At 46.3% G+C, this 21,353-nt stretch overlaps 10 non-coding genes across 10 annotated transcripts; all 10 read left to right on the top strand.

Moving 5' to 3' along the window:
• The first annotated feature begins 538 nt into the window (after positions 1-538).
• LOC130306787 (U2 spliceosomal RNA) lies at positions 539-729 on the top strand. The gene has a single exon (XR_008856081.1). It is a non-coding gene; the product is annotated as a U2 spliceosomal RNA (small nuclear RNA).
• Positions 730-2,815: 2,086 nt separating this feature from the next.
• On the top strand, positions 2,816-3,006 carry LOC130306786 (U2 spliceosomal RNA). Its single transcript, XR_008856080.1, has one exon. It is a non-coding gene; the product is annotated as a U2 spliceosomal RNA (small nuclear RNA).
• A 2,086-nt stretch (positions 3,007-5,092) lies between these two features.
• Positions 5,093-5,283, top strand: LOC130306813 (U2 spliceosomal RNA). The gene has a single exon (XR_008856107.1). It is a non-coding gene; the product is annotated as a U2 spliceosomal RNA (small nuclear RNA).
• Positions 5,284-7,381: 2,098 nt separating this feature from the next.
• Positions 7,382-7,572, top strand: LOC130306822 (U2 spliceosomal RNA). The gene has a single exon (XR_008856113.1). It is a non-coding gene; the product is annotated as a U2 spliceosomal RNA (small nuclear RNA).
• Positions 7,573-9,664: 2,092 nt separating this feature from the next.
• On the top strand, positions 9,665-9,855 carry LOC130306814 (U2 spliceosomal RNA). Its single transcript, XR_008856108.1, has one exon. It is a non-coding gene; the product is annotated as a U2 spliceosomal RNA (small nuclear RNA).
• A 2,098-nt stretch (positions 9,856-11,953) lies between these two features.
• Positions 11,954-12,144, top strand: LOC130306819 (U2 spliceosomal RNA). Its single transcript, XR_008856112.1, has one exon. It is a non-coding gene; the product is annotated as a U2 spliceosomal RNA (small nuclear RNA).
• A 2,097-nt stretch (positions 12,145-14,241) lies between these two features.
• On the top strand, positions 14,242-14,432 carry LOC130306807 (U2 spliceosomal RNA). The gene has a single exon (XR_008856101.1). It is a non-coding gene; the product is annotated as a U2 spliceosomal RNA (small nuclear RNA).
• Positions 14,433-16,529: 2,097 nt separating this feature from the next.
• Positions 16,530-16,720, top strand: LOC130306796 (U2 spliceosomal RNA). Its single transcript, XR_008856090.1, has one exon. It is a non-coding gene; the product is annotated as a U2 spliceosomal RNA (small nuclear RNA).
• A 2,089-nt stretch (positions 16,721-18,809) lies between these two features.
• Positions 18,810-19,000, top strand: LOC130306812 (U2 spliceosomal RNA). The gene has a single exon (XR_008856106.1). It is a non-coding gene; the product is annotated as a U2 spliceosomal RNA (small nuclear RNA).
• A 2,099-nt stretch (positions 19,001-21,099) lies between these two features.
• Positions 21,100-21,291, top strand: LOC130306810 (U2 spliceosomal RNA). Its single transcript, XR_008856104.1, has one exon. It is a non-coding gene; the product is annotated as a U2 spliceosomal RNA (small nuclear RNA).
• The last annotated feature ends 62 nt before the right edge of the window (positions 21,292-21,353 follow it).

The following is a 21,353-nucleotide window of genomic DNA, read 5'->3' as shown; positions in this document are numbered from 1 at the left end:
TGATGTCACCTAGAACCTTCACAGCAGCGACAGCTTTATGAGGAGCATCAGCACTGCTCTGCCTGAGCAGAACCATCACCGCCATAGGTTGTCAAATAACCCGGATTTAACCCACACAGGTAAGTCCAATGGGGTGCAGGCATGTCCTCTATGCTTACAGCTTCCCGTGGGTGTTGGTTTGATACCGTTTGGGGACAGCCAAGGAGGCATCTGCAGGCAACAAAGGTAGGTGTGTGCTTGTGTGTGTGTTTCCTATGCAGATCCTAAGCCCAGTGTCACATGCAAGTAGGAGGAGTAAGAAGGGTTCCTGGCAAATCCGGGTTATGGATTGCATTTAAAAAGGCCCCGTGGGAGTGCAATGGGCCCCTGTCTTGCTGCTTAGCAATAATGGTATGGGTTTAGGTTCTGCTGTGTGTACTGGTGGTTGACTGCCCCCCAGCCCAGAGTGTGCATGGAAAATTGTCTGGCAGCCTCCCTGACAGCAAGCAGTGATAGTGCCCATGAAGGGGACCTTGTTGGGCCCGCCCCTTTCACGGTTATCGCTTCTCGGCCTTTTGGCTAAGATCAAGTGTAGTATCTGTTCTTATCAGTTTAATATCTGATACGTCCCCTATCTGGGGACCATATATTAAATGGATTTTTGAGAACGGGGGCCGATTTCGAAGCTTGCTTCCGTCGCCCTATGCATTGACCCGATATGGCAGTATCTTCGGGTACAGTGCACCACCCCCTTACAGGGTTAAAAAGAAAGATTCCTACTTTCATTGCTACCTGCTTGCTGGCTAGCCAGCTAGCCAGCCCTGTGGGCCTTGCTGCTGCTGCTGCTGCTGCTGCTGCAGCCAAAAAACAAAAGGTGGTGCTGCTGCTGCTTCTGCTGCTTCTGCTTGTGTCTGGCCGCTGTTGGAGCGTCCAGGCACAGGACTTCTGCTGCTGCTGACTAAATGGCCTCCTTAATTGGATCATTTGAGTAGCCAGCACACCTGTGCAGGTAGGGCATGACATGATAGGCAGCTGCCTTGATAGCGGGTGGGTGCTGAATGTTCCTAATTGACAAAATAAGATTAATGCTTATGAAGAAATATAAAATCTCATCCCTTCCCCAATATCGCGCCACACCCCTACCCCTTAATTCCCTGGTTGAACTTGATGGACATATGTCTTTTTTCGACCGTACTAACTATGTAACTATGTAACATAACATGGGGGGGTCTCCTGGCTGTTCACACAGGTGTGTCATTGCTGTACATTGACCATGCATTGCTTCTGTGGTATTGCAAAGGCAAAGACAAATGCTTCCAGCCATCCATTGCACTAATGGATTGGTCATCAGCTGGCTGTCTATGTCCCGCATCAATATAGACCAAAGTACAGAGGGTTAGGCTATGCTATAGTGCACCTACCTGATGCATCAGAAGGTGCGAGGCCCTTGCTAAATTCTGTGCACAGACTTTGAGATCTATGCTTTAGACTGTATCTAAACCTGCTCCAACATGGACTGACATTCTGGCCTACTTTCAGCCGATGCGACTTGTCTGTCGCTGAACAGTCGCTTTTTATGTATTCAGCACCTATGTATAATGTTGTAAAAATGCTCTAGAAGCTAAAGTCGCAGAAATGTCACACATATTTGGCCTGCAACTTTCTGTGCGACAAATTCAGACAGGAAAAATCAGTATAAATCCTTAGAAAATTATCCCCCAGTGTCTCCATCTGCTGGCGGTATTGAATAAGCATTGCTGCACTGATGGGGTATGCATTAGACGAAAAAAAAGAAGAAAAAGAAGAATAATACGCCCAGAAAAGAGGCGAAAAGGAGAAAAACGTAAAAAAACGTGAAAAAAAAGTAAGAGGAAGAGAAGGGAAAAAAAGGTGGAAATGGGTTTAAAAGTGATTTCGGCGGAGAAATATATATATATATATATATATATATATATATATATATACGCGCACACACACACATATATATAAACGTATTCTCCGTTGAGATATTGCAGCCGCTGCTGTGTCCAGGCCCAGGAGCCTTAGCACTGTGCTGTGATGTCACTCAATACCACTGACATCACTAGGTGTAAACAACATCTCTCCTTTGCTGTGTATGTGACTATGGAGCTGTTTGGTGATGTCGTCTATTATGGCCTTCATAGAAGCAACAGGAGATTGTTGCATCCATCTAGAACCCTCAGAACTACAGTGCTATGATGTCACTCACTTCCACAGGCCTTGCAGAGTGTAAACAACAACAACCCAGCTTTGTTGTGTATGTAACCATAGGGATTGTGATGTCACCTAGAACCTTCACAGCAGCGACAGCTTTATGAGGAGCATCAGCACTGCTCTGCCTGAGCAGAACCATCACCGCCATAGGTTGTCAAATAACCCGGATTTAACCCACACAGGTAAGTCCAATGGGGTGCAGGCATGTCCTCTATGCTTACAGCTTCCCGTGGGTGTTGGTTTGATACCGTTTGGGGACAGCCAAGGAGGCATCTGCAGGCAACAAAGGTAGGTGTGTGCTTGTGTGTGTGTTTCCTATGCAGATCCTAAGCCCAGTGTCACATGCAAGTAGGAGGAGTAAGAAGGGTTCCTGGCAAATCCGGGTTATGGATTGCATTTAAAAAGGCCCCGTGGGAGTGCAATGGGCCCCTGTCTTGCTGCTTAGCAATAATGGTATGGGTTTAGGTTCTGCTGTGTGTACTGGTGGTTGACTGCCCCCCAGCCCAGAGTGTGCATGGAAAATTGTCTGGCAGCCTCCCTGACAGCAAGCAGTGATAGTGCCCATGAAGGGGACCTTGTTGGGCCCGCCCCTTTCACGGTTATCGCTTCTCGGCCTTTTGGCTAAGATCAAGTGTAGTATCTGTTCTTATCAGTTTAATATCTGATACGTCCCCTATCTGGGGACCATATATTAAATGGATTTTTGAGAACGGGGGCCGATTTCGAAGCTTGCTTCCGTCGCCCTATGCATTGACCCGATATGGCAGTATCTTCGGGTACAGTGCACCACCCCCTTACAGGGTTAAAAAGAAAGATTCCTACTTTCATTGCTACCTGCTTGCTGGCTAGCCAGCTAGCCAGCCCTGTGGGCCTTGCTGCTGCTGCTGCTGCTGCAGCCAAAAAACAAAAGGTGGTGCTGCTGCTGCTTCTGCTGCTTCTGCTTGTGTCTGGCCGCTGTTGGAGCGTCCAGGCACAGGACTTCTGCTGCTGCTGACTAAATGGCCTCCTTAATTGGATCATTTGAGTAGCCAGCACACCTGTGCAGGTAGGGCATGACATGATAGGCAGCTGCCTTGATAGCGGGTGGGTGCTGAATGTTCCTAATTGACAAAATAAGATTAATGCTTATGAAGAAATATAAAATCTCATCCCTTCCCCAATATCGCGCCACACCCCTACCCCTTAATTCCCTGGTTGAACTTGATGGACATATGTCTTTTTTCGACCGTACTAACTATGTAACTATGTAACATAACATGGGGGGGTCTCCTGGCTGTTCACACAGGTGTGTCATTGCTGTACATTGACCATGCATTGCTTCTGTGGTATTGCAAAGGCAAAGACAAATGCTTCCAGCCATCCATTGCACTAATGGATTGGTCATCAGCTGGCTGTCTATGTCCCGCATCAATATAGACCAAAGTACAGAGGGTTAGGCTATGCTATAGTGCACCTACCTGATGCATCAGAAGGTGCGAGGCCCTTGCTAAATTCTGTGCACAGACTTTGAGATCTATGCTTTAGACTGTATCTAAACCTGCTCCAACATGGACTGACATTCTGGCCTACTTTCAGCCGATGCGACTTGTCTGTCGCTGAACAGTCGCTTTTTATGTATTCAGCACCTATGTATAATGTTGTAAAAATGCTCTAGAAGCTAAAGTCGCAGAAATGTCACACATATTTGGCCTGCAACTTTCTGTGCGACAAATTCAGACAGGAAAAATCAGTATAAATCCTTAGAAAATTATCCCCCAGTGTCTCCATCTGCTGGCGGTATTGAATAAGCATTGCTGCACTGATGGGGTATGCATTAGACGAAAAAAAAGAAGAAAAAGAAGAATAATACGCCCAGAAAAGAGGCGAAAAGGAGAAAAACGTAAAAAAACGTGAAAAAAAAGTAAGAGGAAGAGAAGGGAAAAAAAGGTGGAAATGGGTTTAAAAGTGATTTCGGCGGAGAAATATATATATATATATATATATATATATATATATATATATATATACGCGCACACACACACATATATATAAACGTATTCTCCATTGAGATATTGCAGCCGCTGCTGTGTCCAGGCCCAGGAGCCTTAGCACTGTGCTGTGATGTCACTCAATACCACTGACATCACTAGGTGTAAACAACATCTCTCCTTTGCTGTGTATGTGACTATGGAGCTGTTTGGTGATGTCGTCTATTATGGCCTTCATAGAAGCAACAGGAGATTGTTGCATCCATCTAGAACCCTCAGAACTACAGTGCTATGATGTCACTCACTTCCACAGGCCTTGCAGAGTGTAAACAACAACAACCCAGCTTTGTTGTGTATGTAACCATAGGGATTGTGATGTCACCTAGAACCTTCACAGCGGCGACAGCTTTATGAGGAGCATCAGCACTGCTCTGCCTGAGCAGAACCATCACCGCCATAGGTTGTCAAATAACCCGGATTTAACCCACACAGGTAAGTCCAATGGGGTGCAGGCATGTCCTCTATGCTTACAGCTTCCCGTGGGTGTTGGTTTGATACCGTTTGGGGACAGCCAAGGAGGCATCTGCAGGCAACAAAGGTAGGTGTGTGCTTGTGTGTGTGTTTCCTATGCAGATCCTAAGCCCAGTGTCACATGCAAGTAGGAGGAGTAAGAAGGGTTCCTGGCAAATCCGGGTTATGGATTGCATTTAAAAAGGCCCCGTGGGAGTGCAATGGGCCCCTGTCTTGCTGCTTAGCAATAATGGTATGGGTTTAGGTTCTGCTGTGTGTACTGGTGGTTGACTGCCCCCCAGCCCAGAGTGTGCATGGAAAATTGTCTGGCAGCCTCCCTGACAGCAAGCAGTGATAGTGCCCATGAAGGGGACCTTGTTGGGCCCGCCCCTTTCACGGTTATCGCTTCTCGGCCTTTTGGCTAAGATCAAGTGTAGTATCTGTTCTTATCAGTTTAATATCTGATACGTCCCCTATCTGGAGACCATATATTAAATGGATTTTTGAGAACGGGGGCCGATTTCGAAGCTTGCTTCCGTCGCCCTATGCATTGACCCGATATGGCAGTATCTTCGGGTACAGTGCACCACCCCCTTACAGGGTTAAAAAGAAAGATTCCTACTTTCATTGCTACCTGCTTGCTGGCTAGCCAGCTAGCCAGCCCTGTGGGCCTTGCTGCTGCTGCTGCTGCTGCAGCCAAAAAACAAAAGGTGGTGCTGCTGCTGCTTCTGCTGCTTCTGCTTGTGTCTGGCCGCTGTTGGAGCGTCCAGGCACAGGACTTCTGCTGCTGCTGACTAAATGGCCTCCTTAATTGGATCATTTGAGTAGCCAGCACACCTGTGCAGGTAGGGCATGACATGATAGGCAGCTGCCTTGATAGCGGGTGGGTGCTGAATGTTCCTAATTGACAAAATAAGATTAATGCTTATGAAGAAATATAAAATCTCATCCCTTCCCCAATATCGCGCCACACCCCTACCCCTTAATTCCCTGGTTGAACTTGATGGACATATGTCTTTTTTCGACCGTACTAACTATGTAACTATGTAACATAACATGGGGGGGTCTCCTGGCTGTTCACACAGGTGTGTCATTGCTGTACATTGACCATGCATTGCTTCTGTGGTATTGCAAAGGCAAAGACAAATGCTTCCAGCCATCCATTGCATCAATGGATTGGTCATCAGCTGGCTGTCTATGTCCCGCATCAATATAGACCAAAGTACAGAGGGTTAGGCTATGCTATAGTGCACCTACCTGATGCATCAGAAGGTGCGAGGCCCTTGCTAAATTCTGTGCACAGACTTTGAGATCTATGCTTTAGACTGTATCTAAACCTGCTCCAACATGGACTGACATTCTGGCCTACTTTCAGCCGATGCGACTTGTCTGTCGCTGAACAGTCGCTTTTTATGTATTCAGCACCTATGTATAATGTTGTAAAAATGCTCTAGAAGCTAAAGTCGCAGAAATGTCACACATATTTGGCCTGCAACTTTCTGTGCGACAAATTCAGACAGGAAAAATCAGTATAAATCCTTAGAAAATTATCCCCCAGTGTCTCCATCTGCTGGCGGTATTGAATAAGCATTGCTGCACTGATGGGGTATGCATTAGACGAAAAAAAAGAAGAAAAAGAAGAATAATACGCCCAGAAAAGAGGCGAAAAGGAGAAAAACGTAAAAAAACGTGAAAAAAAAGTAAGAGGAAGAGAAGGGAAAAAAAGGTGGAAATGGGTTTAAAAGTGATTTCGGCGGAGAAATATATATATATATATATATATATATATATATATATATATATATATATATATATATACGCGCACACACACACATATATAGAAACGTATTCTCCGTTGAGATATTGCAGCCGCTGCTGTGTCCAGGCCGAGGAGCCTTAGCACTGTGCTGTGATGTCACTCAATACCACTGACATCACTAGGTGTAAACAACATCTCTCCTTTGCTGTGTATGTGACTATGGAGCTGTTTGGTGATGTCGTCTATTATGGCCTTCATAGAAGCAACAGGAGATTGTTGCATCCATCTAGAACCCTCAGAACTACAGTGCTATGATGTCACTCACTTCCACAGGCCTTGCAGAGTGTAAACAACAACAACCCAGCTTTGTTGTGTATGTAACCATAGGGATTGTGATGTCACCTAGAACCTTCACAGCAGCGACAGCTTTATGAGGAGCATCAGCACTGCTCTGCCTGAGCAGAACCATCACCGCCATAGGTTGTCAAATAACCCGGATTTAACCCACACAGGTAAGTCCAATGGGGTGCAGGCATGTCCTCTATGCTTACAGCTTCCCGTGGGTGTTGGTTTGATACCGTTTGGGGACAGCCAAGGAGGCATCTGCAGGCAACAAAGGTAGGTGTGTGCTTGTGTGTGTGTTTCCTATGCAGATCCTAAGCCCAGTGTCACATGCAAGTAGGAGGAGTAAGAAGGGTTCCTGGCAAATCCGGGTTATGGATTGCATTTAAAAAGGCCCCGTGGGAGTGCAATGGGCCCCTGTCTTGCTGCTTAGCAATAATGGTATGGGTTTAGGTTCTGCTGTGTGTACTGGTGGTTGACTGCCCCCCAGCCCAGAGTGTGCATGGAAAATTGTCTGGCAGCCTCCCTGACAGCAAGCAGTGATAGTGCCCATGAAGGGGACCTTGTTGGGCCCGCCCCTTTCACGGTTATCGCTTCTCGGCCTTTTGGCTAAGATCAAGTGTAGTATCTGTTCTTATCAGTTTAATATCTGATACGTCCCCTATCTGGGGACCATATATTAAATGGATTTTTGAGAACGGGGGCCGATTTCGAAGCTTGCTTCCGTCGCCCTATGCATTGACCCGATATGGCAGTATCTTCGGGTACAGTGCACCACCCCCTTACAGGGTTAAAAAGAAAGATTCCTACTTTCATTGCTACCTGCTTGCTGGCTAGCCAGCTAGCCAGCCCTGTGGGCCTTGCTGCTGCTGCAGCCAAAAAACAAAAGGTGGTGCTGCTGCTGCTTCTGCTGCTTCTGCTTCTGCTTGTGTCTGGCCCCTGTTGGAGCGTCCAGGCACAGGACTTCTGCTGCTGCTGACTAAATGGCCTCCTTAATTGGATCATTTGAGTAGCCAGCACACCTGTGCAGGTAGGGCATGACATGATAGGCAGCTGCCTTGATAGCGGGTGGGTGCTGAATGTTCCTAATTGACAAAATAAGATTAATGCTTATGAAGAAATATAAAATCTCATCCCTTCCCCAATATCGCGCCACACCCCTACCCCTTAATTCCCTGGTTGAACGTGATGGACATATGTCTTTTTTCGACCGTACTAACTATGTAACTATGTAACATAACATGGGGGGGGGGGGGGGGGTCTCCTGGCTGTTCACACAGGTGTGTCATTGCTGTACATTGACCATGCATTGCTTCTGTGGTATTGCAAAGGCAAAGACAAATGCTTCCAGCCATCCATTGCACTAATGGATTGGTCATCAGCTGGCTGTCTATGTCCCGCATCAATATAGACCAAAGTACAGAGGGTTAGGCTATGCTATTGTGCACCTACCTGATGCATCAGAAGGTGCGAGGCCCTTGCTAAATTCTGTGCACAGACTTTGAGATCTATGCTTTAGACTGTATCTAAACCTGCTCCAACATGGACTGACATTCTGGCCTACTTTCAGCCGATGCGACTTGTCTGTCGCTGAACAGTCGCTTTTTATGTATTCAGCACCTATGTATAATGTTGTAAAAATGCTCTAGAAGCTAAAGTCGCAGAAATGTCACACATATTTGGCCTGCAACTTTCTGTGCGACAAATTCAGACAGGAAAAATCAGTATAAATCCTTAGAAAATTATCCCCCAGTGTCTCCATCTGCTGGCGGTATTGAATAAGCATTGCTGCACTGATGGGGTATGCATTAGACGAAAAAAAAGAAGAAAAAGAAGAATAATACGCCCAGAAAAGAGGCGAAAAGGAGAAAAACGTAAAAAAACGTGAAAAAAAAGTAAGAGGAAGAGAAGGGAAAAAAAGGTGGAAATGGGTTTAAAAGTGATTTCGGCGGAGAAATATATATATATATATATATATATATATATATATATATATATATGCGCACACACACACATAGATATAAACGTATTCTCTGTTGAGATATTGCAGCCGCTGCTGTGTCCAGGCCCAGGAGCCTTAGCACTGTGCTGTGATGTCACTCAATACCACTGACATCACTAGGTGTAAACAACATCTCTCCTTTGCTGTGTATGTGACTATGGAGCTGTTTGGTGATGTCGTCTATTACGGCCTTCATAGAAGCAACAGGAGATTGTTGCATCCATCTTGAACCCTCAGAACTACAGTGCTATGATGTCACTCACTTCCACAGGCCTTGCAGAGTGTAAACAACAACAACCCAGCTTTGTTGTGTATGTAACCATAGGGATTTGTGATGTCACCTAGAACCTTCACAGCAGCGACAGCTTTATGAGGAGCATCAGCACTGCTCTGCCTGAGCAGAACCATCACCGCCATAGGTTGTCAAATAACCCGGATTTAACCCACACAGGTAAGTCCAATGGGGTGCAGGCATGTCCTCTATGCTTACAGCTTCCCGTGGGTGTTGGTTTGATACCGTTTGGGGACAGCCAAGGAGGCATCTGCAGGCAACAAAGGTAGGTGTGTGCTTGTGTGTGTGTTTCCTATGCAGATCCTAAGCCCAGTGTCACATGCAAGTAGGAGGAGTAAGAAGGGTTCCTGGCAAATCCGGGTTATGGATTGCATTTAAAAAGGCCCCGTGGGAGTGCAATGGGCCCCTGTCTTGCTGCTTAGCAATAATGGTATGGGTTTAGGTTCTGCTGTGTGTACTGGTGGTTGACTGCCCCCCAGCCCAGAGTGTGCATGGAAAATTGTCTGGCAGCCTCCCTGACAGCAAGCAGTGATAGTGCCCATGAAGGGGACCTTGTTGGGCCCGCCCCTTTCACGGTTATCGCTTCTCGGCCTTTTGGCTAAGATCAAGTGTAGTATCTGTTCTTATCAGTTTAATATCTGATACGTCCCCTATCTGGGGACCATATATTAAATGGATTTTTGAGAACGGGGGCCGATTTCGAAGCTTTCTTCCGTCGCCCTATGCATTGACCCGATATGGCAGTATCTTCGGGTACAGTGCACCACCCCCTTACAGGGTTAAAAAGAAAGATTCCTACTTTCATTGCTACCTGCTTGCTGGCTAGCCAGCTAGCCAGCCCTGTGGGCCTTGCTGCTGCTGCAGCCAAAAAACAAAAGGTGGTGCTGCTGCTGCTTCTGCTGCTTCTGCTTCTGCTTGTGTCTGGCCCCTGTTGGAGCGTCCAGGCACAGGACTTCTGCTGCTGCTGACTAAATGGCCTCCTTAATTGGATCATTTGAGTAGCCAGCACACCTGTGCAGGTAGGGCATGACATGATAGGCAGCTGCCTTGATAGCGGGTGGGTGCTGAATGTTCCTAATTGACAAAATAAGATTAATGCTTATGAAGAAATATAAAATCTCATCCCTTCCCCAATATCGCGCCACACCCCTACCCCTTAATTCCCTGGTTGAACGTGATGGACATATGTCTTTTTTCGACCGTACTAACTATGTAACTATGTAACATAACATGGGGGGGGGGGGGGGGGTCTCCTGGCTGTTCACACAGGTGTGTCATTGCTGTACATTGACCATGCATTGCTTCTGTGGTATTGCAAAGGCAAAGACAAATGCTTCCAGCCATCCATTGCACTAATGGATTGGTCATCAGCTGGCTGTCTATGTCCCGCATCAATATAGACCAAAGTACAGAGGGTTAGGCTATGCTATTGTGCACCTACCTGATGCATCAGAAGGTGCGAGGCCCTTGCTAAATTCTGTGCACAGACTTTGAGATCTATGCTTTAGACTGTATCTAAACCTGCTCCAACATGGACTGACATTCTGGCCTACTTTCAGCCGATGCGACTTGTCTGTCGCTGAACAGTCGCTTTTTATGTATTCAGCACCTATGTATAATGTTGTAAAAATGCTCTAGAAGCTAAAGTCGCAGAAATGTCACACATATTTGGCCTGCAACTTTCTGTGCGACAAATTCAGACAGGAAAAATCAGTATAAATCCTTAGAAAATGATCCCCCAGTGTCTCCATCTGCTGGCGGTATTGAATAAGCATTGCTGCACTGATGGGGTATGCATTAGACGAAAAAAAAGAAGAAAAAGAAGAATAATACGCCCAGAAAAGAGGCGAAAAGGAGAAAAACGTAAAAAAACGTGAAAAAAAAGTAAGAGGAAGAGAAGGGAAAAAAAGGTGGAAATGGGTTTAAAAGTGATTTCGGCGGAGAAATATATATATATATATATATATATATATATATATATATATATATATATATGCGCACACACACACATAGATATAAACGTATTCTCCGTTGAGATATTGCAGCCGCTGCTGTGTCCAGGCCCAGGAGCCTTAGCACTGTGCTGTGATGTCACTCAATACCACTGACATCACTAGGTGTAAACAACATCTCTCCTTTGCTGTGTATGTGACTATGGAGCTGTTTGGTGATGTCGTCTATTACGGCCTTCATAGAAGCAACAGGAGATTGTTGCATCCATCTTGAACCCTCAGAACTACAGTGCTATGATGTCACTCACTTCCACAGGCCTTGCAGAGTGTAAACAACAACAACCCAGCTTTGTTGTGTATGTAACCATAGGGATTTGTGATGTCACCTAGAACCTTCACAGCAGCGACAGCTTTATGAGGAGCATCAGCACTGCTCTGCCTGAGCAGAACCATCACCGCCATAGGTTGTCAAATAACCCGGATTTAACCCACACAGGTAAGTCCAATGGGGTGCAGGCATGTCCTCTATGCTTACAGCTTCCCGTGGGTGTTGGTTTGATACCGTTTGGGGACAGCCAAGGAGGCATCTGCAGGCAACAAAGGTAGGTGTGTGCTTGTGTGTGTGTTTCCTATGCAGATCCTAAGCCCAGTGTCACATGCAAGTAGGAGGAGTAAGAAGGGTTCCTGGCAAATCCGGGTTATGGATTGCATTTAAAAAGGCCCCGTGGGAGTGCAATGGGCCCCTGTCTTGCTGCTTAGCAATAATGGTATGGGTTTAGGTTCTGCTGTGTGTACTGGTGGTTGACTGCCCCCCAGCCCAGAGTGTGCATGGAAAATTGTCTGGCAGCCTCCCTGACAGCAAGCAGTGATAGTGCCCATGAAGGGGACCTTGTTGGGCCCGCCCCTTTCACGGTTATCGCTTCTCGGCCTTTTGGCTAAGATCAAGTGTAGTATCTGTTCTTATCAGTTTAATATCTGATACGTCCCCTATCTGGGGACCATATATTAAATGGATTTTTGAGAACGGGGGCCGATTTCGAAGCTTGCTTCCGTCGCCCTATGCATTGACCCGATATGGCAGTATCTTCGGGTACAGTGCACCACCCCCTTACAGGGTTAAAAAGAAAGATTCCTACTTTCATTGCTACCTGCTTGCTGGCTAGCCAGCTAGCCAGCCCTGTGGGCCTTGCTGCTGCTGCAGCCAAAAAACAAAAGGTGGTGCTGCTGCTGCTTCTGCTGCTTCTGCTTCTGCTTGTGTCTGGCCCCTGTTGGAGCGTCCAGGCACAGGACTTCTGCTGCTGCTGACTAAATGGCCTCCTTAATTGGATCATTTGAGTAGCCAGCACACCTGTGCAGGTAGGGCATGACATGATAGGCAGCTGCCTTGATAGCGGGTGGGTGCTGAATGTTCCTAATTGACAAAATAAGATTAATGCTTATGAAGAAATATAAAATCTCATCCCTTCCCCAATATCGCGCCACACCCCTACCCCTTAATTCCCTGGTTGAACGTGATGGACATATGTCTTTTTTCGACCGTACTAACTATGTAACTATGTAACATAACATGGGGGGGGGGGGGGGGGGTCTCCTGGCTGTTCACACAGGTGTGTCATTGCTGTACATTGACCATGCATTGCTTCTGTGGTATTGCAAAGGCAAAGACAAATGCTTCCAGCCATCCATTGCACTAATGGATTGGTCATCAGCTGGCTGTCTATGTCCCGCATCAATATAGACCAAAGTACAGAGGGTTAGGCTATGCTATTGTGCACCTACCTGATGCATCAGAAGGTGCGAGGCCCTTGCTAAATTCTGTGCACAGACTTTGAGATCTATGCTTTAGACTGTATCTAAACCTGCTCCAACATGGACTGACATTCTGGCCTACTTTCAGCCGATGCGACTTGTCTGTCGCTGAACAGTCGCTTTTTATGTATTCAGCACCTATGTATAATGTTGTAAAAATGCTCTAGAAGCTAAAGTCGCAGAAATGTCACACATATTTGGCCTGCAACTTTCTGTGCGACAAATTCAGACAGGAAAAATCAGTATAAATCCTTAGAAAATTATCCCCCAGTGTCTCCATCTGCTGGCGGTATTGAATAAGCATTGCTGCACTGATGGGGTATGCATTAGACGAAAAAAAAGAAGAAAAAGAAGAATAATACGCCCAGAAAAGAGGCGAAAAGGAGAAAAACGTAAAAAAACGTGAAAAAAAAGTAAGAGGAAGAGAAGGGAAAAAAAGGTGGAAATGGGTTTAAAAGTGATTTCGGCGGAGAAATATATATATATATATATATATATATATATATATATATATATATATATGCGCACACACACACATAGATATAAACGTATTCTCCGTTGAGATATTGCAGCCGCTGCTGTGTCCAGGCCCAGGAGCCTTAGCACTGTGCTGTGATGTCACTCAATACCACTGACATCACTAGGTGTAAACAACATCTCTCCTTTGCTGTGTATGTGACTATGGAGCTGTTTGGTGATGTCGTCTATTACGGCCTTCATAGAAGCAACAGGAGATTGTTGCATCCATCTTGAACCCTCAGAACTACAGTGCTATGATGTCACTCACTTCCACAGGCCTTGCAGAGTGTAAACAACAACAACCCAGCTTTGTTGTGTATGTAACCATAGGGATTTGTGATGTCACCTAGAACCTTCACAGCAGCGACAGCTTTATGAGGAGCATCAGCACTGCTCTGCCTGAGCAGAACCATCACCGCCATAGGTTGTCAAATAACCCGGATTTAACCCACACAGGTAAGTCCAATGGGGTGCAGGCATGTCCTCTATGCTTACAGCTTCCCGTGGGTGTTGGTTTGATACCGTTTGGGGACAGCCAAGGAGGCATCTGCAGGCAACAAAGGTAGGTGTGTGCTTGTGTGTGTGTTTCCTATGCAGATCCTAAGCCCAGTGTCACATGCAAGTAGGAGGAGTAAGAAGGGTTCCTGGCAAATCCGGGTTATGGATTGCATTTAAAAAGGCCCCGTGGGAGTGCAATGGGCCCCTGTCTTGCTGCTTAGCAATAATGGTATGGGTTTAGGTTCTGCTGTGTGTACTGGTGGTTGACTGCCCCCCAGCCCAGAGTGTGCATGGAAAATTGTCTGGCAGCCTCCCTGACAGCAAGCAGTGATAGTGCCCATGAAGGGGACCTTGTTGGGCCCGCCCCTTTCACGGTTATCGCTTCTCGGCCTTTTGGCTAAGATCAAGTGTAGTATCTGTTCTTATCAGTTTAATATCTGATACGTCCCCTATCTGGGGACCATATATTAAATGGATTTTTGAGAACGGGGGCCGATTTCGAAGCTTGCTTCCGTCGCCCTATGCATTGACCCGATATGGCAGTATCTTCGGGTACAGTGCACCACCCCCTTACAGGGTTAAAAAGAAAGATTCCTACTTTCATTGCTACCTGCTTGCTGGCTAGCCAGCTAGCCAGCCCTGTGGGCCTTGCTGCTGCTGCAGCCAAAAAACAAAAGGTGGTGCTGCTGCTGCTTCTGCTGCTTCTGCTTCTGCTTGTGTCTGGCCCCTGTTGGAGCGTCCAGGCACAGGACTTCTGCTGCTGCTGACTAAATGGCCTCCTTAATTGGATCATTTGAGTAGCCAGCACACCTGTGCAGGTAGGGCATGACATGATAGGCAGCTGCCTTGATAGCGGGTGGGTGCTGAATGTTCCTAATTGACAAAATAAGATTAATGCTTATGAAGAAATATAAAATCTCATCCCTTCCCCAATATCGCGCCACACCCCTACCCCTTAATTCCCTGGTTGAACGTGATGGACATATGTCTTTTTTCGACCGTACTAACTATGTAACTATGTAACATAACATGGGGGGGGGGGGGGGGGGGGTCTCCTGGCTGTTCACACAGGTGTGTCATTGCTGTACATTGACCATGCATTGCTTCTGTGGTATTGCAAAGGCAAAGACAAATGCTTCCAGCCATCCATTGCACTAATGGATTGGTCATCAGCTGGCTGTCTATGTCCCGCATCAATATAGACCAAAGTACAGAGGGTTAGGCTATGCTATTGTGCACCTACCTGATGCATCAGAAGGTGCGAGGCCCTTGCTAAATTCTGTGCACAGACTTTGAGATCTATGCTTTAGACTGTATCTAAACCTGCTCCAACATGGACTGACATTCTGGCCTACTTTCAGCCGATGCGACTTGTCTGTCGCTGAACAGTCGCTTTTTATGTATTCAGCACCTATGTATAATGTTGTAAAAATGCTCTAGAAGCTAAAGTCGCAGAAATGTCACACATATTTGGCCTGCAACTTTCTGTGCGACAAATTCAGACAGGAAAAATCAGTATAAATCCTTAGAAAATTATCCCCCAGTGTCTCCATCTGCTGGCGGTATTGAATAAGCATTGCTGCACTGATGGGGTATGCATTAGACGAAAAAAAAGAAGAAAAAGAAGAATAATACGCCCAGAAAAGAGGCGAAAAGGAGAAAAACGTAAAAAAACGTGAAAAAAAAGTAAGAGGAAGAGAAGGGAAAAAAAGGTGGAAATGGGTTTAAAAGTGATTTCGGCGGAGAAATATATATATATATATATATATATATATATATATATATATATATATGCGCACACACACACATAGATATAAACGTATTCTCCGTTGAGATATTGCAGCCGCTGCTGTGTCCAGGCCCAGGAGCCTTAGCACTGTGCTGTGATGTCACTCAATACCACTGACATCACTAGGTGTAAACAACATCTCTCCTTTGCTGTGTATGTGACTATGGAGCTGTTTGGTGATGTCGTCTATTACGGCCTTCATAGAAGCAACAGGAGATTGTTGCATCCATCTTGAACCCTCAGAACTACAGTGCTATGATGTCACTCACTTCCACAGGCCTTGCAGAGTGTAAACAACAACAACCCAGCTTTGTTGTGTATGTAACCATAGGGATTTGTGATGTCACCTAGAACCTTCACAGCAGCGACAGCTTTATGAGGAGCATCAGCACTGCTCTGCCTGAGCAGAACCATCACCGCCATAGGTTGTCAAATAACCCGGATTTAACCCACACAGGTAAGTCCAATGGGGTGCAGGCATGTCCTCTATGCTTACAGCTTCCCGTGGGTGTTGGTTTGATACCGTTTGGGGACAGCCAAGGAGGCATCTGCAGGCAACAAAGGTAGGTGTGTGCTTGTGTGTGTGTTTCCTATGCAGATCCTAAGCCCAGTGTCACATGCAAGTAGGAGGAGTAAGAAGGGTTCCTGGCAAATCCGGGTTATGGATTGCATTTAAAAAGGCCCCGTGGGAGTGCAATGGGCCCCTGTCTTGCTGCTTAGCAATAATGGTATGGGTTTAGGTTCTGCTGTGTGTACTGGTGGTTGACTGCCCCCCAGCCCAGAGTGTGCATGGAAAATTGTCTGGCAGCCTCCCTGACAGCAAGCAGTGATAGTGCCCATGAAGGGGACCTTGTTGGGCCCGCCCCTTTCACGGTTATCGCTTCTCGGCCTTTTGGCTAAGATCAAGTGTAGTATCTGTTCTTATCAGTTTAATATCTGATACGTCCCCTATCTGGGGACCATATATTAAATGGATTTTTGAGAACGGGGGCCGATTTCGAAGCTTGCTTCCGTCGCCCTATGCATTGACCCGATATGGCAGTATCTTCGGGTACAGTGCACCACCCCCTTACAGGGTTAAAAAGAAAGATTCCTACTTTCATTGCTACCTGCTTGCTGGCTAGCCAGCTAGCCAGCCCTGTGGGCCTTGCTGCTGCTGCAGCCAAAAAACAAAAGGTGGTGCTGCTGCTGCTTCTGCTGCTTCTGCTTCTGCTTGTGTCTGGCCCCTGTTGGAGCGTCCAGGCACAGGACTTCTGCTGCTGCTGACTAAATGGCCTCCTTAATTGGATCATTTGAGTAGCCAGCACACCTGTGCAGGTAGGGCATGACATGATAGGCAGCTGCCTTGATAGCGGGTGGGTGCTGATGTTCCTAATTGACAAAATAAGATTAATGCTTATGAAGAAATATAAAATCTCATCCCTTCCCCAATATCGCGCCACACCCCTACCCCTTAATTCCCTGGTTGAACGTGATGGACATATGTCTTTTTTCGACCGTACTAACTATGTAACTATGTAACATAACATGGGGGGGGGGGGGGGGTCTCCTGGCTGTTCACACAGGTGTGTCATTGCTGTACATTGACCATGCATTGCTTCTGTGGTATTGCAAAGGCAAAGACAAATGCTTCCAGCCATCCATTGCACTAATGGATTGGTCATCAGCTGGCTGTCTATGTCCCGCATCAATATAGACCAAAGTACAGAGGGTTAGGCTATGCTATTGTGCACCTACCTGATGCATCAGAAGGTGCGAGGCCCTTGCTAAATTCTGTGCACAGACTTTGAGATCTATGCTTTAGACTGTATCTAAACCTGCTCCAACATGGACTGACATTCTGGCCTACTTTCAGCCGATGCGACTTGTCTGTCGCTGAACAGTCGCTTTTTATGTATTCAGCACCTATGTATAATGTTGTAAAAATGCTCTAGAAGCTAAAGTCGCAGAAATGTCACACATATTTGGCCTGCAACTTTCTGTGCGACAAATTCAGACAGGAAAAATCAGTATAAATCCTTAGAAAATTATCCCCCAGTGTCTCCATCTGCTGGCGGTATTGAATAAGCATTGCTGCACTGATGGGGTATGCATTAGACGAAAAAAAAGAAGAAAAAGAAGAATAATACGCCCAGAAAAGAGGCGAAAAGGAGAAAAACGTAAAAAAACGTGAAAAAAAAGTAAGAGGAAGAGAAGGGAAAAAAAGGTGGAAATGGGTTTAAAAGTGATTTCGGCGGAGAAAATATATATATATATATATATATATATATATATATATATATATGCGCACACACACACATAGATATAAACGTATTCTCCGTTGAGATATTGCAGCCGCTGCTGTGTCCAGGCCCAGGAGCCTTAGCACTGTGCTGTGATGTCACTCAATACCACTGACATCACTAGGTGTAAACAACATCTCTCCTTTGCTGTGTATGTGACTATGGAGCTGTTTGGTGATGTCGTCTATTACGGCCTTCATAGAAGCAACAGGAGATTGTTGCATCCATCTTGAACCCTCAGAACTACAGTGCTATGATGTCACTCACTTCCACAGGCCTTGCAGAGTGTAAACAACAACAACCCAGCTTTGTTGTGTATGTAACCATAGGGATTTGTGATGTCACCTAGAACCTTCACAGCAGCGACAGCTTTATGAGGAGCATCAGCACTGCTCTGCCTGAGCAGAACCATCACCGCCATAGGTTGTCAAATAACCCGGATTTAACCCACACAGGTAAGTCCAATGGGGTGCAGGGCATGTCCTCTATGCTTACAGCTTCCCGTGGGTGTTGGTTTGATACCGTTTGGGGACAGCCAAGGAGGCATCTGCAGGCAACAAAGGTAGGTGTGTGCTTGTGTGTGTGTTTCCTATGCAGATCCTAAGCCCAGTGTCACATGCAAGTAGGAGGAGTAAGAAGGGTTCCTGGCAAATCCGGGTTATGGATTGCATTTAAAAAGGCCCCGTGGGAGTGCAATGGGCCCCTGTCTTGCTGCTTAGCAATAATGGTATGGGTTTAGGTTCTGCTGTGTGTACTGGTGGTTGACTGCCCCCCAGCCCAGAGTGTGCATGGAAAATTGTCTGGCAGCCTCTTGACAGCAAGCAGTGATAGTGCCCATGAAGGGGACCTTGTTGGGCCCGCCCCTTTCACGGTTATCGCTTCTCGGCCTTTTGGCTAAGATCAAGTGTAGTATCTGTTCTTATCAGTTTAATATCTGATACGTCCCCTATCTGGGGACCATATATTAAATGGATTTTTGAGAACGGGGGCCGATTTCGAAGCTTGCTTCCGTCGCCCTATGCATTGACCCGATATGGCAGTATCTTCGGGTACAGTGCCACCACCCCCTTACAGGGTTAAAAAGAAAGATTCCTACTTTCATTGCTACCTGCTTGCTGGCTAGCCAGCTAGCCAGCCCTGTGGGCCTTGCTGCTGCTGCAGCCAAAAAACAAAAGGTGGTGCTGCTGCTGCTTCTGCTGCTTCTGCTTCTGCTTGTGTCTGGCCCCTGTTGGAGCGTCCAGGCACAGGACTTCTGCTGCTGCTGACTAAATGGCCTCCTTAATTGGATCATTTGAGTAGCCAGCACACCTGTGCAGGTAGGGCATGACATGATAGGCAGCTGCCTTGATAGCGGGTGGGTGCTGAATGTTCCTAATTGACAAAATAAGATTAATGCTTATGAAGAAATATAAAATCTCATCCCTTCCCCAATATCGCGCCACACCCCTACCCCTTAATTCCCTGGTTGAACGTGATGGACATATGTCTTTTTTCGACCGTACTAACTATGTAACTATGTAACATAACATGGGGGGGGGGGGGGGGGGGTCTCCTGGCTGTTCACACAGGTGTGTCATTGCTGTACATTGACCATGCATTGCTTCTGTGGTATTGCAAAGGCAAAGACAAATGCTTCCAGCCATCCATTGCACTAATGGATTGGTCATCAGCTGGCTGTCTATGTCCCGCATCAATATAGACCAAAGTACAGAGGGTTAGGCTATGCTATTGTGCACCTACCTGATGCATCAGAAGGTGCGAGGCCCTTGCTAAATTCTGTGCACAGACTTTGAGATCTATGCTTTAGACTGTATCTAAACCTGCTCCAACATGGACTGACATTCTGGCCTACTTTCAGCCGATGCGACTTGTCTGTCGCTGAACAGTCGCTTTTTATGTATTCAGCACCTATGTATAATGTTGTAAAAATGCTCTAGAAGCTAAAGTCGCAGAAATGTCACACATATTTGGCCTGCAACTTTCTGTGCGACAAATTCAGACAGGAAAAATCAGTATAAATCCTTAGAAAATTATCCCCCAGTGTCTCCATCTGCTGGCGGTATTGAATAAGCATTGCTGCACTGATGGGGTATGCATTAGACGAAAAAAAAGAAGAAAAAGAAGAATAATACGCCCAGAAAAGAGGCGAAAAGGAGAAAAACGTAAAAAAACGTGAAAAAAAAGTAAGAGGAAGAGAAGGGAAAAAAAGGTGGAAATGGGTTTAAAAGTGATTTCGGCGGAGAAATATATATATATATATATATATATATATATATATATATATATATATATGCGCACACACACACATAGATATAAACGTATTCTCCGTTGAGATATTGCAGCCGCTGCTGTGTCCAGGCCCAGGAGCCTTAGCACTGTGCTGTGATGTCACTCAATACCACTGACATCACTAGGTGTAAACAACATCTCTCCTTTGCTGTGTATGTGACTATGGAGCTGTTTGGTGATGTCGTCTATTACGGCCTTCATAGAAGCAACAGGAGATTGTTGCATCCATCTTGAACCCTCAGAACTACAGTGCTATGATGTCACTCACTTCCACAGGCCTTGCAGAGTGTAAACAACAACAACCCAGCTTTGTTGTGTATGTAACCATAGGGATTTGTGATGTCACCTAGAACCTTCACAGCAGCGACAGCTTTATGAGGAGCATCAGCACTGCTCTGCCTGAGCAGAACCATCACCGCCATAGGTTGTCAAATAACCCGGATTTAACCCACACAGGTAAGTCCAATGGGGTGCAGGCATGTCCTCTATGCTTACAGCTTCCCGTGGGTGTTGGTTTGATACCGTTTGGGGACAGCCAAGGAGGCATCTGCAGGCAACAAAGGTAGGTGTGTGCTTGTGTGTGTGTTTCCTATGCAGATCCTAAGCCCAGTGTCACATGCAAGTAGGAGGAGTAAGAAGGGTTCCTGGCAAATCCGGGTTATGGATTGCATTTAAAAAGGCCCCGTGGGAGTGCAATGGGCCCCTGTCTTGCTGCTTAGCAATAATGGTATGGGTTTAGGTTCTGCTGTGTGTACTGGTGGTTGACTGCCCCCCAGCCCAGAGTGTGCATGGAAAATTGTCTGGCAGCCTCCCTGACAGCAAGCAGTGATAGTGCCCATGAAGGGGACCTTGTTGGGCCCGCCCCTTTCACGGTTATCGCTTCTCGGCCTTTTGGCTAAGATCAAGTGTAGTATCTGTTCTTATCAGTTTAATATCTGATACGTCCCCTATCTGGGGACCCATATATTAAATGGATTTTTGAGAACGGGGGCCGATTTCGAAGCTTGCTTCCGTCGCCCTATGCATTGACCCGATATGGCAGTATCTTCGGGTACAGTGCACCACCCCCTTACAGGGTTAAAAAGAAAGATTCCTACTTTCATTGCTACCTGCTTGCTGGCTAGCCAGC

The sequence above is a fragment of the Hyla sarda genome, unplaced genomic scaffold, assembly GCF_029499605.1.
Source record: "Hyla sarda isolate aHylSar1 unplaced genomic scaffold, aHylSar1.hap1 scaffold_1405, whole genome shotgun sequence".
Taxonomy (NCBI): Eukaryota; Metazoa; Chordata; class Amphibia; order Anura; family Hylidae; genus Hyla; species Hyla sarda.
This window is presented reverse-complemented; position numbering and strand designations above follow the sequence as displayed.